This window comes from Dendrobates tinctorius, unplaced genomic scaffold (genome assembly GCF_039654945.1).
Source record: "Dendrobates tinctorius isolate UK_male_01 unplaced genomic scaffold, ASM3965494v1 ptg000140l, whole genome shotgun sequence".
NCBI lineage: Eukaryota > Metazoa > Chordata > Amphibia > Anura > Dendrobatidae > Dendrobates > Dendrobates tinctorius.
Genome location: NW_027361808.1, coordinates 8,552,303 through 8,568,132, shown reverse-complemented (window position 1 = coordinate 8,568,132; position 15,830 = coordinate 8,552,303). Strand labels below are relative to the sequence as shown.

The 15,830-nt window shown below is 45.3% G+C and overlaps 1 protein-coding gene across 1 annotated transcript in view; it reads right to left on the bottom strand.

Annotated features, from left to right (window-relative positions):
* Positions 1 to 13,489, bottom strand: part of SRD5A2 (steroid 5 alpha-reductase 2) — a 125,827-nt gene extending 112,338 nt beyond the window's left edge. The window contains exon 1 of the mRNA XM_073545115.1: positions 13,418 to 13,489. The gene's annotated coding sequence lies outside the window, so the exon portion shown is untranslated. The remainder of the gene's footprint in view (positions 1 to 13,417) is intronic.
* Positions 13,490 to 15,830: the final 2,341 nt, after the last annotated feature.

Below are 15,830 nucleotides of genomic sequence, written 5' to 3'. Positions count from 1 at the left end.
CGAAATTAGATCTACGGGGAGCGTATAACCTTATCCGAGTCCGGGACGGAGATGAATGGAAGACCGCTTTTCTCACTACTGAAGGCTTGTTTGAAAATTTGGTCATGCCCTTCGGCCTGACCAACGCTCCAGCGGTCTTCCAAAATTTCATAAATCATGTGTTCTCCGATTTGATTGGACGTTTTATGGTGGTGTATTTGGATGACATTTTAATCTACTCGCCTGATAAACAGACTCACATTGGTCATGTTCGGGCAGTTCTCCAAAGGCTCAGGGAGAACTGTCTGTTTGCTAAACTTGAAAAATGTTTATTTTTTGTTCAGGAACTGTCCTTTCTGGGGTTCATCGTGTCTGCTGAAGGGTATCGCATGGATCCTAATAAGGTGCAGGCCATTCTCGAGTGGGTTCAACCGTGTGATTTGAAGGGTCTGCAACGTTTCCTAGGGTTCGCTAATTATTATCGAAAATTTATAAGGGGGTTCTCACAGGTGGTTAAACCCCTCACAGACATGACTCAAAAGGGGGCCGATATCAAGAATTGGTCAACCGCAGCGGTAGCAGCATTTCAGTTTTTGAAAAAATGTTTCATGTCGGCCCCGGTTCTTATCCAACCGGACCCCTCTGAACCATTTATTGTTGAGGTAGACGCCTCAGAGGTGGGGGTGGGGGCGGTATTGTCCCAGGGACCCGCCACTTTGACCAATTTAAGACCTTGCGCCTTTTTCTCAAAGAAGTTCTCCCCTGCGGAGAGAAACTATGATGTGGGGAATCGGGAACTTCTGGCCGTAAAATTGGCTTTTGCAGAATGGAGGCATTTTTTGGAGGGGGCTGTTCATCCTATAACGGTAATCATGGACCACAAAAACCTAGCTTACATTGAGTCAGCTAAAAGGTTGACTCCCAGACAGGCTAGATGGTCACTTTTTTTTTCCCGATTCAACTTCTCGATCACTTTTCGACCAGGATCCAAGAATATCAGAGCGGATGCGTTGTCACGCAGTCTTGATCCGGTGTCCCCCCCGGAACCTCCATCCTCCATTCTTCAGCCTGGGGTGGTGGTGGCAGAGGTTTCTAATGTGTTGGAACGGGAGATTCGAGAAGCCCAGGCTCTTGCACCTCCAGCTAAGCCGGTGGATAAACTTTTTGTGCCAGCTCAGTTTCGTCTCAAGGTCCTCCAGGAGTTCCATGACTCAGTTCTGGGTGGACATCCAGGGATCTCAGCGACCCGGAAGGCCATTGCTAGAATATTCTGGTGGTCTTCTTTAGCCTCTGATGTTGGGGAGTATGTGTCTGCGTGTGAGGTTTGTGCCCGTGCGAAAACTCCCCATAACCGGCCGGCCGGGGAATTGGTACCACTGCCAATTCCTGAGAGACCATGGACTCATCTGTCCATGGATTTCATCACCAACCTTCCCCCTTCCAAGGGTAATACCGTGGTCTGGGTCATAGTGGACAGGTTTAGTAAGCAGGCTCTACCTAATGTGGAAACATTGTCCAGATTGTTTGTGGAGCATGTGGTGCAGTTGCATGGGGTACCCCTGAATGTGGTGTCTGATAGGGGAGTGGAATTTGTGTCCAGATTTTGGAGAGCTTTTTGTAGGAGGTTGGGTATTGGTCTGTCCTTTTCATCCGCCTACCATCCAGAGACTAATGGGCAGACTGAGCGGACCAATCAGTCTCTGGAGCAAATTCTGCGTTGTTTGACCTCAGCCCGACAGGATGATTGGTGTTCTGTGTTACCATTGGCTGAGTTTGCATTTAACAACCGCACTAACCAGTCTACGGGTACATCTCCTTTTTTTTTGCAATTATGGGTTTCATCCTCATTTTGGAGAATTTTCCCGCTTGAATTCTGGGTGTCCTGGGGCGGACGAGACGATCCAGCGGTTGGGGGAGGTATGGCGGGAGGTCCAGAATAACATTACGAAGGCCCAGGACAAATTTAAATTTTTTGCGGACAAAAAACGATCCGTGGGTCCAGTGTTTCAGGTCGGAGATAAGGTATGGTTATCAACCAAAAATATAAGGCTCAAGGTCCCCTCTGCGAAGCTTGGACCCAAGTTTATAGGTCCCTATGTAATTACCGAAGCAGTTAACCCGGTGACTTTTCGGTTGAGTCTTCCGCCATCTCTAAGGATCCCTAATGTTTTCCATAAGGCCCTTTTGAAACCTGTGAGGTCCAGTGGGGAAGGATCATCATCTTCCCCGACACCGGTTCTGGTAGATGGGCAGGCTGAGTACGAGGTGGAACGAATTGTCGACTCCAGGTTGGTCCGTCGCGCCCTTCAGTATCTGATACATTGGAAGGGCTACGGTCCTGAGGAACGCTCGTGGGTTCCTGCTCGATCAGTTCATGCGGATCGGTTGATCCGAGTCTTTCACGCCAAGTACCCTGAGAGACCTGGGGGTCCGGTGGCCCCCCATTGAGAGGAGGGTACTGTCATGATCCAGGACGGGATTTCGCTTTGACCCGTCCTGGTTAGACTATGGGTTAATTGTGCTGCCTCTCTCTGGCAGCAGGAGGCTATTTAGTGCTCACTGGACCTGGGTCCGGTGTCAGTTAAACTCCTGCCCTCGGCTGAGTTAAGTGACCTCTTGTATACATGTGCCTTGTGCCTGATATCTTGCTTGCTTGTTCGGTTGTGATCTGGTTCTGTCCCTGTTACGAGTTCTGCCTGTCCCTCTTGTGCTGCGCTACCTCTCGTGTATGACTCTCTGCTTGTGACCCGATTTCTCTCTGCTCGTCCCCTTGGTACCACGTCGCCCTCTTGTGTATGACCTTTGGCTCTGTCTGACTACCCGTCTGTTTGTCCCTCCTGTACCTCGTTTGCCCGTACTGTGTGTGACCTCCGTTTTGCCTGACTCTGAGTTGTTATATGGTGTCCTGTCCTATCTGAATACAGGACGCTAAGCCCTGCCCCCTTGCAGTCACATGACCATAGGTCCCATGCAGACTATTCAGTTTCAGTGTCCGCAGGTCCTGTGCCTCTTTACTTTCCAGCGCTGACTGGACCCTGACACTATTAGCCTGAAGCACGCATGGTCACCTCTGCTGCCCTTCTCCACAGGTAACTTTTAGCACTGCTTCTGTACTCAGGACATGCGCACTGGCTCTATGAGCAAGTGCAGTGCGGTGTCTCTGACATTTACCAACTAGATGGAGGCCCAATGATATTGCATCATGAAGGTGGTAATGTCACGATGGGGGTAGGCTTTGCAGCGTTGAGAATCTCTCCCCTCATGTGCCCACCCACCTATCCACTCTCTCTTTCCCCATGTGCTGACTTCTCCCGTCTGTGCTCTCTTCTTTGACCTGTCTACCCCATATGCTATCCCCCTTGTCTGCTGTCTCTCCTTCCTGTGCTGTGTTCTCCCCTCATGTGCTGTCCCATTTGAATTGTCTCTCTCACCCCTGTGTTATGAGCTCATTTTCTGGTCCACCAGTTGAGAGTTCCCCTTCCATGCTCCCTCTGGTGGTGACAAGAGGTAGAGAGGTTGGTTTAAGTGGTAGTGATTTGCCACCTGGTGACGAAGATAATGATTGGATCTCTGGAGGATCAGAATGGATATAAGACAGCCGACGCCCTATCCTAGTGCTGGTGATTCAGTCTGCTTCTCAGGTCTAGGACTCAGCTCTGTTCCAGTCATCTCAAGATAAGTTTGTTTTTTGCTAATGTTCACACTTGCTCTTGTTGGTCTTTTCAGTTTTTTGTGTGGTCAGCCAGCCCGGCTGGGCTGTGCTGAATTTCCACACTTATTTGCCAAATTCTTTTTTTTGTCCTTTATTAGATTGGCCTCTTTTTGCTCTGTCTCAGAATATTTCAGAGTGCTGATATAGTGGGAGAAGTCTAGTGACTTCAGCGTTAATTTTGCTATCAGTTGTGTTGGACATTTTTGTAGGGTTTTTTTGCAGATTGCAGACAGTTTCTTTCCTTTCCTGTCCTTTCTAGTTAGTTTGGCCCCATCATTTGCTCAGCCTATTTTCCTGCCTTTGTTTGTGTTTTCATCTGGTTTAACCGTCAATACATGTGGGGGGCTGTCTTTCCTTTGGGGTCTGCTCTGGGGCAGTTAGTTTTCCTCTTTTCCTACTTTAGGCTTATTTAGTTCTCCGGTTGTGACGAGGCGTCTAGGACCACCGTAGGAACGCTCCACGACTGCTGCTAGTTGCGTGTTAGGATCAGGGGTCTGCTGTCTGCATAGTTACCAACCTCTTTGGTTTTCTGAGACTTAGCTTGTTTGTTTTTTATTTCCTCCTCGGCTACCCGTTCATAACACCCCCGTGTCTGACCGTGTACAGAACACACCACAGCTCCTGGGCAGGGGAGGAAGCAAAAGACAATACTGACATTACAGCAGGAGATCGCAGAGGATACATTTTGTGAGGTAAAATATTGTTTAAAAACAGTCAGTGAAATATTTTACCTCACAAAATGAACCCTCTGTGATCCCCTGCTGTAATGTCAGTATTGTCTTTTGCTTCCTCCTCTGCCCAGGAGATGTGGTATGCCTCATACATGGTCAGACACTGACAATTTTTAAAATTAACTTTCATTTGTTGGAAAACCCCTATAATGTGAACGGCTTCCTCTGCCTGTAGACATGTTGTGCATCTGCCGCTGGGATCAGCCGAATGATTGACTGCGCCTGTGCATAATTCGCGCAGGCGCAGTGCGACGGTGTTCTGCTGGTGGTACAGTGGTGGTACAGCGCAAGAGGCTGCATGAGTGTGTGAGTGCGTGAGTATGAGTGTGTGAGTATGAGTGTGTGTGTTGCGTACGGCGTATAGAGTGTGGTACCGTGCAATAGGTTGGTACCAGCAGCAGTTTCCATATTGAGGCACCCATCAGTTGGGTGTCCCAATATGGCGGTTGGTGAACTTCCTCCGCTTGGAATTCTGGGATACGGTGACATCAGGACAGAACAGGAAATGAAAACATTACAAGGCAATTATATATTTACCAATACATTAGTGTTTACTGCTGTAGCTGTCCTTCTCGTTTTGTGTTTTATGGTTTGAGGCACCTTCTTATCATTATTGTCTGTCTTTTGTAATTTTTATAATTGTTGAAATAAAGTGTTTTAAATTGTATGTCGTCATTGCTAAAACACTTCTTGATCACAATCTATATCATGTGGAGTTTTGACCGCTCCTCGTGTGAGGAAAATGGGCCTCAGTGGTATGTTTACCATTTTTTAGGTTTTGTGTGAAATTTTGTCCAGTTTTCTTTTTTCCCCTCTGTTTATTTTCCTTCTTGTGTTGTTCCAATATCCACAAAGGAAAGAAATGTGTAACTGTAATAATTTTCTGGGAGAATTACTTCGTTTCGTTTTCTGAAAAAAATTCTTGTTTCTAACAAATGCTCAAAATCAAAAATTCATCATTTGCCTAATGAGGCAAACAACTCTGAGGCCGGCGTCACACACAACGTAGAAAAATACGGACCGAAATATGCATAAATGGCCTCTAAATAGTGATCCGTGTAAGCATCCGTATGTGATCCGTATGGCATCCGTATGCCGAGAATTTCTCGCAGGCTTGCAAAATGGACATATAATGGAGCCCTATGACAGGTTTTCAAACACAAATGAAAGAATGGATATAGATACATAGAATGCATATATATATATATATATATATATATATATATATATATATATATATGCATTCTATGTATATATAGCTATTCTTTTGTTTCTTTATTAAACCTGTCAGTGTGATTTTACTGTACTGAGTTGCCGGCTTGTCTAAAGGACACCGGGTGCGTATTTCTTGCAAGTCACACATCTGTTCCGTGTGTAATGCGTTTTTTTTGCGCACCCATAAACTTGAATTGGCGTACTACAGTTGTAGTACGCTGACAATCGCAGCATGCTGCGATTGGCACGGCCTGTAAAAAATACGCAAGAAAAATACGGCTGATGGGAGCTACCCCATAGAGAATCATTGGTCCATGTGCAATGCGTGTTTTTAACGCCTCTCACTCGTCCGTATTTCTTTTTAGTGTGACGCCGGCCTTAAAGGGAATCTGGTTTTTCCTACGTCATCTGAGAGCAGCATAATGTAGTCAAAGAGATCCTGATTCCAGTGAAGAACCACTATGTTTACTGCATGCAGCCGTTCTGACACAGAGTCTTTAGATTTAGCAATGAAGCAGAGCTGAAAAGCTAACCCTGCCCACACCAGGCTCTGTATTTACAGATGATTCTCACAAAATAAGAATATCATCAAAAAGTTAATTTATTTCATTTCTTCAATACTAAAAGTGAAACTCATATATTGTATAGAGTCATTACACAGTGATCTATTTCAAGTGTTTATTTCTGTTAATGTTCATGATTATGGCTTACAGCCAATGAAAACCAAAAAGTCATTATTTCAGTAATTTAGAATAATTAACAAAAAACACCTGCAAAAGCATCCTAAGCATTAAAAATGGTCCCTTAGTCTGTTTCAGTAGGCTCCACAATCATGGGGAAGACTGCTGACTTTACAGATGTCCAGAAGACAGTCATTGACACACTCCACAAGGAAAGTAAATTTTGCATTTCATTAGGAAATCAAGGTCTCAGAGTCTGGAGGAAGAGTGGACAGGCACACAATCTAAGCTGCTTGAGGTCTAGAGTGAAGTTTCCACAGTCAGTGATGGTTTGGAGAGCCATGTCATCTGCTGGTGTAGGTTCACTGTGTTTTATCAAGACCAAAGTCAGTGCAGCCATCTAAAAGGAAACTGTAGTACACTTCATGCTTCCCTCTGCCGACAAGGTTTTTGGACATGGAAATTTCATTCCCAGCAGGACTTGGCACCTGTCCACACTGCCAAAGTACCAATACCTGATTTAAAAACAACCATATCACTTGATTGGCCAGCAAACTTGCCTGAGTTTGACCTTAACTGGTATCGTCAAGAGGAAGATGAGAAACAAGAAACACAACAATGCAGCCGAGCTGAAGGCTGCTTTCAAAGCAACCTGAGGAAAAACAAGGTGCAAAAGGTGGTGTCATTTAGTTGTGCTGCTGATAAAAGCTTGATGGCTGAGATAAAATCAAAGGAGTTTAATAGTGCAGGTTTTACAAGTCAATGCGTTTCAAGGTTCTGCACGACCTCTTCATCAGGATTATTGATATGTGCTGATTTGCTACATACCCTTCAATTATGGATGGTGCCTGACTATGAATGTCACAATGGGAATCCCTGCCATTGAGCTGACGAACCCCAGCAGGACAACCAGATGAGTATATGATTACATCACCTTGTTTACCTACAATCTCTTAATTTTGTTGAATTATGGTTATTGCTGCGCATTTATATGCTCACATTATTCTACCAGCTCACCATGGCCTACAGAGAGTAGGGAGACTCAGGTTCTCATTTTCTTATGTCTACATGTATTTGTGTCTTTGAGACGCAAATTTATTTGAATACATGAGCACAAAGACGGGCAAATGAGTGCTCATCAGCCCCCGCCTCGACGTACAGAAGTGTGATTAGTTTGTCAAGCTGTTGACACACACACTGCTGCTGTCAACACAGTGCCTTGTAGAGGAGATGAGGACGTGAAATGTAATGGTAAACTTTCCATGGATGAGCCGAAGAGTACATGTTCTGACAATTACTGTAGAAGGGAGGTGAGGAAAAGGGGTTTGGGGCAGGGTGTTACTGCTAGGGCATAATATAGGGCAATTGAGGGAAAAATTGTGAAAGTGTGTACAGTATAGTAAAGGGCAGTGTGTCTATGTGGGATATTATGGAGAGCAGCAGTGTGGGGGGTATTATGGAGAAGGACAGTATGGGAATATTAACAGGGGCAGCGTGGGGTATGTTATAGAGAGGGGCAGTGGGGAATGTTATACAGAGGGAAGTGTGGGGGGATTTTATGGAGAAAGACTGAGTGTGTGATAGAGAGGGGCAGTGCTCGGAAATGTTATTGAGAGGGGCAGTGTGATGGGGATATTTTGGGCAAAAAGGGGCAATTATTTATTCATGGTCACAGCATGGGAAGTATTTTTCTTTATGGGGCATTATTATGATAATTTTATTTTATTGTTGGGAAGAGCTACTAAAGAAGAAGAGGGACATCTGGAGAGATGAGTTCAGGGCATGAAATCCCATCATGGCGTTTGCACTGTGTGGAGACTAAAAGGATGAGAAAGATATCAATTATAAGGTATGGTCTGGAGTATGGTTGGTAACAACTTCCAGCATCTCCTTGCAGGTTCATGTGATACCTCATACAGGTCTATGTGGGGCTGACCTGACACTGTAATTGATAGCTGTACTAAGCTTGGTGCTACATTCATGTACTGATGGTGGTTCTGGCACTGCAATCATCTACTGAAAGTAGTTCTGATCTTGTATACATGTAGCAATCCATAGCATGTTTCATGACTATGTTAAAAATGAAAAATCCTCAAACCTTGATTTTGCGCTTTCGGCTCAATTTCTGCTTCAAAAAACTCAATGTATGTTTGTGTATGTCTACACTGAGTTTTTGGAGCAGAAACTCTCCAAATCCTCCTCAGATATTCAAACTTGATCCTGTTGATATTATGACGATGGTTCTATTGATGAATTCATGTAAGTACCCCTTTAAATTTGAGAGACCCTTTGGATTAGTTCAGTATGATAATGTGGGCCTTGGACATAAAAATGTTTTGCGCCACTGATCTAGAGTAACAGGAGGGAGCTTAGCCAGTGGCGTACCGCCAATGGCAGCAGGCCACCCGATGGCTATGGGGACCCGAGGGGTGAGGGGGCCCGCCGGAGTCAGACCAACAATGGCTGTGCCAGGGGCGGACATACCGCATGTGCAGCCAGTGCCCAGAGGCTTCGGGGGGCCCCTGCAGGGTGGCTAATAATGAGGGCAATCTGGCCTGTTTATCCGGCCCTAAGGCTCTGGGGGGCCCTTGGCCAGATTGCCCTCATGTGCGGCAGGCAGGGCGAGATCCCTGCACCTTCGTTGCCTACAAGAGAAAATGGCAGCGGAGCTGCAGCGATCCGTCCTGCTTCCTGCCCGCGCTTCCTGTCTCATACAGCAGTCAGCGGCACAGCTGGATGACAATCATTCAGCGCCATGACCACTGTGCCAGTGAGAAGAAGCTTTCGGCGATGGTGATGCTGTGGCTGCGGGAGAGCGTGCGAAGAGGTGAGAGGTGCTGTCTGCTGCGTGAGTGTGTAGAGATGAGTTATGGTGTTTGTGTGTGCATGCGCTGCGGGGAATGTGCAGAGAGATGTGAATGGTGCTGTGTGTGTCTGTGTGTGTGTAGGTGGAGGAGAGGGCAATGATAGGAGTGATGGGGAGAAGGCAATGATGGGTTGACGGAGAGGGCAATGATGGGGTGATGGAAAGGGCAATATTCGGGGTGGGGGAAGAGGAAATGATGGAGGTAGTGGGATGGGCATTGATGGTGGTGAGGGAGAAGGCAACGAGGGTGTGATGGAAAGGGGAATGATAGGGATGATGGGGAGGAGCTAATGATGGAGGTGGTGGAATGGGCAATGATGGGGTGGTGGGGGAGAAAGCAATGATGATGGCAGTGGAAAGGTCAATGTGGGGGTGGTGGGGAAGGAGGCAATGATGGAGGTGATGGGGAAGAAGGCAATGATGGGGTGGTGGGAGAGAAAGCAATGATGTAGGTGGTGGAAAGGACAATGATGGGGATGGTGGGGAAAAGGCAATGATGATGGTGGTGAAAGGGCAATGATGGTCGTGGTGGAAAGGGCAATAATGTGGGTGCTTGGGGAGGAGGAAATGATGGAGGTGGTGGAGTGAGGAATGATGGGGGAGGTGGGGAAAAGGAAATGACGGTGGTAGTGGAAAGGACAATGATGGTGGAAAGGGCAATGATGGGGGTGATAGGGGAAGGGGAAATTATTGTGGTGGTGGCATGGACAATGGTGGGGGTGGTGGGGGAGAAGGCAGTGATGGAGGTGATGGAATGGGTGGTGAGAAGAAAGCAATGATAGAGGTGGTGGAAAGGGCAATGATGAGGGTGCTGGGGGAGAAGGCAACAATGGGGCTGTGGGAGAGGACAATAATGTAATGCAGGGGAGGAGAACAATGAGGGGTGTGGGGGATTTGGTAGGGAGGAAGGGGGATTTATAATGGATTTAGGAACAGCTGAAGGTGGAAGAAGACATTATTATAGCTTATTATGTTTAACACAGTCCCTGAGTATATAGTGTACTCAATTATTATGTATAGCGCCATCCCCCACTATATAGTGTAGTCATGTTTTATGTATAGCACAGTCCCTTAGTATATAGTGTACTCACTCATTATGTATAACACCATCCTTAATTACATAGTTTCCTCTTTTATCATGTATAACACCGTCCCTTATTAGATATCATCCTCTCTAGTTATATATGGTGCCGTCCCTTATTATATAGCTTCCTCTGCTGTTATGTACAGTGCTGTCTCTTACATAGTGTATTCTTGTTATTTTTGTTATTCACAGCACTCTCTTTTATTACATAGTCGGCTCACTTGTTAGATATAAAATGACTGCTGATGGAGGAGCCGGTGACCAGACTACCAGTCCATCATCTCCTCCATTAGAAAAGAAGCCTTTCCATGCTCCATCAGCCACCATTGCATTATATATCTAACAAGAGAGGATGGTATGTAATAAAAAACAGGGCTCTATATAATCCAAAATGTAAGGGACGATGCTGTACATAGCAAGAGAGGGCATTGTATAAGGGACAGCAATATACATAATAAAGTAGACTATGTAATATATATATATACACATGTCTGTGTGTGTGTATATATACATATATACAGTATTTATATATACATAGTTTTTCGCCATAAAAGGAGGGGGCCCAGACACATTTCTTGCACAGGGGCCCCAAGCTGTCAGTGTCCTCCCCTGGGCTGTGCTGTGCCATGTGCCCCTAATTAAATGTGCGTGCCGCCATCACTCTGTACTCCTCATTTCTAGTCCTGCACTGCATCCATCTGAACTCTCAGGCTGGATTTGCATAAGGATGCCATGCCTCCTGGGTGACGTAGCTTTCCAGCCAGAGAGAGCAGTGTATGCTGGGCCCGGCCGGAAGTAGTTGCACATGTGAGGGTGGCTACCAGCTGTTGGAGGCGGAGTGTGAGGAGCTGAGGCTGTGTGGAGACGCAAGACGCTGAGCTGGGCCCGGCGGTGATTTTTTTTTTTTTGGAGGGGAGGCCCCATTCAGACTTTTGCTATGGGGCCCCGTGGTCTCTATGTACGCCCCTGAGCATAGCCATCAACTCTTAGGCCTGTTTCACACTTCCGTTTTTTCAAATCCGTCAAAATCCGTTGTTTTCCGTAAAAAAATGGATCCGCCATTTTTTGCAGGATCCGTTTTTTTTGTCCTATAGACTTCCATTACGGTTACCGCGGATCCGTCAAAAAAACGGATCCGTTTGCATCAGTTTCCGTCAAAAAAACGGAAACGGATCCGTTTGGCGGACACAAAAACGGAAGTGTGAAACAGGCCTTAGACAGATTTATCAAGCTTTATGCCAGAAAATGTTGTAAATTGTGGATTAAATCTGCACCTGTTCATATTAGGTGTAGACTTCATTTCAGGAATTTAGGACAGTCTAAAACTGAGAGAGCATTTTAATAAACTTGACACAATTTGCTTCAATTATCTTTTTTTTATTTTAGACTAAATTCCAATCTTGATAGTAATTTATGATAATATATGGTTTTGAAACTGGTGCCAAGTTCTACTAGTGCTATTACCTCCGTAGTTACTCTAGAGAATAATGGAGTTTGGAACTGCCAACACTAGAGGCCAGAAAGGAACATGTTTGGTGTGATTGAAGTCAAATTTGTATTGAAAGCCAAGAGAGATTACACTAGGACAAAGGACAAAACACAGAGAAGACAATGCAGCCAAATGCTGCTGTTTTGTGATGCTGAAGGCCATGTTCACACATTCAGTATTTGGTCAGTATGTTACATTGGTATTTGTAAGCCAAAACCAGGCGTGGGTGATAAATCCAGAAGTGGTGACGGGTTTCTATTACATGTACTTTTCTTCTGATTGTTCCTCTCCTGGTTTTGGCTGACAGATACTGAGGTAAAATACTGACCAAATACTGAACGTGTGATTGTGGCCTAAATATAACAGTCCGTGAGCCTGACATTGGTCTCACAGGACAGCAGCATTTTGAGTGTTTTAGAGTTTTTATGACATATCAAACTTTTTGTGATAGTTATGCATATGACACGATTCATAAGAAATTAGAACTATACACCTCTATATTTGACCAAAGACTATAGAGGCTGTGGGAGGGAGGCTGTCGAAGGTCAACTCAAGCTCATATCATGTTGTACTAAATGGTGCATGTAATTTCTGAACAGACAGCTACTGTAGTGTCAAAGTTATGCTGCGTTCACACGTCTAACACGTGATGTAGTGCAATGGTCCCTTATTTCTCCTTGTTATATAGTGGTATTCATATGCATCTTTATGAATATTCTAATTGGGTTATGTGTGATATTCAAATGTAATTCCAATCCTTATTCTTGCTGGAAGGCTCTGACTGATCCACTGGGGTACAGGTGTATCCCGCCCAGGGGCATAGGTGCAGAAGTTAGCTCCCCTATTGCCATACACGTGTTTGGCACAATACACTTAATGCTATGTGTACAGACAACAGCAGCATTTCAACATTATTTTATCGACTACTCAGCTTATTATTTTTGCTAAATTGTGATCAAAGGTCAGGTAATATTGCATGTAACTGAAAAGTGGGTCCCCAGAATCAATGTCACTGGTGGGCTCTATACGCGCCAGTCCAACACCGCCTGCTGGTATGGAAAGCCCTCAACACCTGCAAATGTGTCCAGATGGGTTACGGTGTTAGAGGACTTGCACATTGTTGTCCTACCATCATACCTGCTGCATTGCAAAGTTAGAGCTCAAGAATACTCTGCCCAGTACTGCAGGTGAATTGCTATTGTGTATAGTAAGCATAAAGCGGTCTCTCTTTGTGTTTCTGCTAGGAGGATTTTGAGTTGCTTTTTGTGTACTTGTTTACTGACTGCATTTATTTACTTGTTTACTGACACTTTATCCTGCCTTCTCTATAATTCCTCTTTGAGAGGACCATTTTATTTGCAATTTGGGGTTTTTGGCTCAAAGAGGTGTTTCTCTATATATTTTAGGACAAGAAATTCTGTAGGCCAAATTCAAATAAAAAGCAATGTGCATCTACACTAACTTAGGTAATGTATGGATTATCCATCACAGATTTGCTGCTCCGTATTTGTCTCTTTCCTTATCTCGTTTTGTATCTAGGAAATCTGCCAATGCAATGAGCGTAGTATTAGCAAATCTTCGAAAAACAAGCCGTCAAGTTCACGAAAGACTAGGACAGGAAAATTAAGCAAGACTTTATGAAAAGAGATATTGCTACTTACAAGCCACTGTTTCTCTGTCACCCACATCAATTCAACTGTTGTTTCATGCAAGTCTAAGGTCATATGTTGCCCTTTTAAGCATACAAAGTTCCAGTAGTTATTTATTAACTTGTAGTTACTCTACTACAGTGAGATGACATCCCTCCTATAATCTAACACTAGTAAGAATCTGGTTTGCTTGGAAGATTTGACCCTTGGCTTTTTTAGCCAAGATCAAAATCCATGGCCAGACAAAAATATGTACATTGTGGATTGTGTCACTGACAGCACTTTTTATGACACTTTGTAGATATATCTATTTACTAGTAAATCTATTTTTTATTTACAGATTATGCTATATACACACAAGCCACATACTATATACACACAACATATACTATGCACACACTCCATATACTATATACACGTGCCACATATTATATACAATACATACGCCACATACTATATACATAAGCCACATACTATATACACACACCATATACTATATACACAGACAAGCCATATGTCACATCGCCGTCAGACTCGGGGCCTGCTGTTCCGCCCTCAGCCACTAGGAGGCGACGGACTGTCACGCCGCCCTCGGGCTCAGGGCCTGCTGTCCAGGCCTCGGCCACCAGAAGGCGCCGGACTGACATGTCGTCGTCGAACTCGGGGCCTGCTGTTCCACCCTCAGCCACTAGGAGGCGCCGTGGCTCGCGCCCGAGTGATGGCGGCAACAGTGAAAGGGCTTCTGCGCAGGCGTCTAGTGGACGCAGACTCCGCTCCTCTGTCAGTCATGAAGGGGTTGGTGCATCGTCATCAGGTCTGGTCCTGGGGGCGGTCCTGATGACATCATCAGCCCAGGAGCCTGTGAGGGATGACCTGATCCCTCAAATACCTTGTGACTGGGCTTGCAAGCCGCTGGATATATTCTTGGTTCCCCTGCGTGTTACTTGCTATAGTTTATGACTCTGACCTTGGCCTGGACTTCTGACTCTGCTTCTTCCTAACGATTCTGTACCTCTGCTGCCCTCCTGGTTTATGATTCTGACCTTTGCCTGGACTTCTGACTCTGCTTCTGCCTAACGATTCTGTACCTCTGCTGCCCTCCTGGTTTATGACTCTGACCTTGGCCTGAATCTGACTCTGCTACTGTCTACTGTTTTTGTGCCTTGCTGCCCGACTGGTTTAGACCTGGATACCACTACGTTTTTGTCCTGTTTTGGAACACCTTTCTGGTGACCGTCCTGCTCTGGCCACTGCTCCTATTCAGACAGCGCCTCCTGGGCTCTGCTATAAATCCAGATCCCTGTATAGGGGTAAAGGGTATCAGTGTTTCTCGGGGTGTTGGCTGGCTGCAGCCCAGACTGCAGATGGACGTCACATTATATCTGGCCATAAAAAAAAAACTGCTTTTTGTGTATATGTCCATCTTACATAAAAGCAGTCTCCTGAATTTTTTTTTTCTTTCTTCTTCTGACTGAGCTGATTTCCTGGCCTAACACCTGCTCCAGAGCACAGCCTGAAGGAACACTCCCATCTTCCTACACCAGCATGCTGCAGTCTGGAAGCTTCAAGGGAAATGCTGAGCGTCAGAAATCCACATTTCTGGGACGTCGGCCTCTGGGCAGCTCTGGTCGTGCTGGCCCAGAGGCTCAGGTATTGCCCGCAAATGTGGCTAAACTTTTGTTACCCGTCTCTCTCTCGTTTTCTAATAAAACTCTGTGTGTGAAGGCTTATGTGGATTGTGGTTCCGCAGGCAACTTCATGGATTTTTTGCTTGCAAAAAATCTTGGTGTACCTCTGCTAAAACTTAATGCCCCTATTCAGACCACTGCGATTAATGGTACATCCATTATCCAGGGTGGAGTGGAATTTGTTGCTACAGACATTGCTATGTCAGTGGGGGCATTCCACAATGAACAGATGTCATTTTTTGTTATACATAATTTATCTAATCCAGTTGTGTTAGGCATGCCATGGTTGCACCAGCATAATCCGGTTATTGACTGGCGCATAGGTGACATCGTGCGCTGGAGTCCACGGTGTCAGAATCACTGTATGTCACTGTCAGTGAACCAAATTAAAATTAAAAACCCCTCCATTCCATATGCGTTCAGAGATTATGAAGATGTCTTCTCCATAGTGGAGTCTGAGAAACTACCTCCTCATAGAGAGTACGACTGTCCTATAGACTTGGTCCCAGGTGCCCGTCTCCCTAAGAGGAGAATATTCAACCTCTCTGGTCCGGAGCGTGTAGCCATGAATGACTACATATTAGACAGTCTACGTAAAGGCTTTATTAGACCTTCCACCTCACCTGTAGGAGCTGGGTTTTTCTTTGTAGAAAAAAAAGATGGTGGACTCAGACCATGCATTGATTATCGTGAGCTGAACGCAATTACTGTAAAAAATCAGTACCCGCTCCCACTCA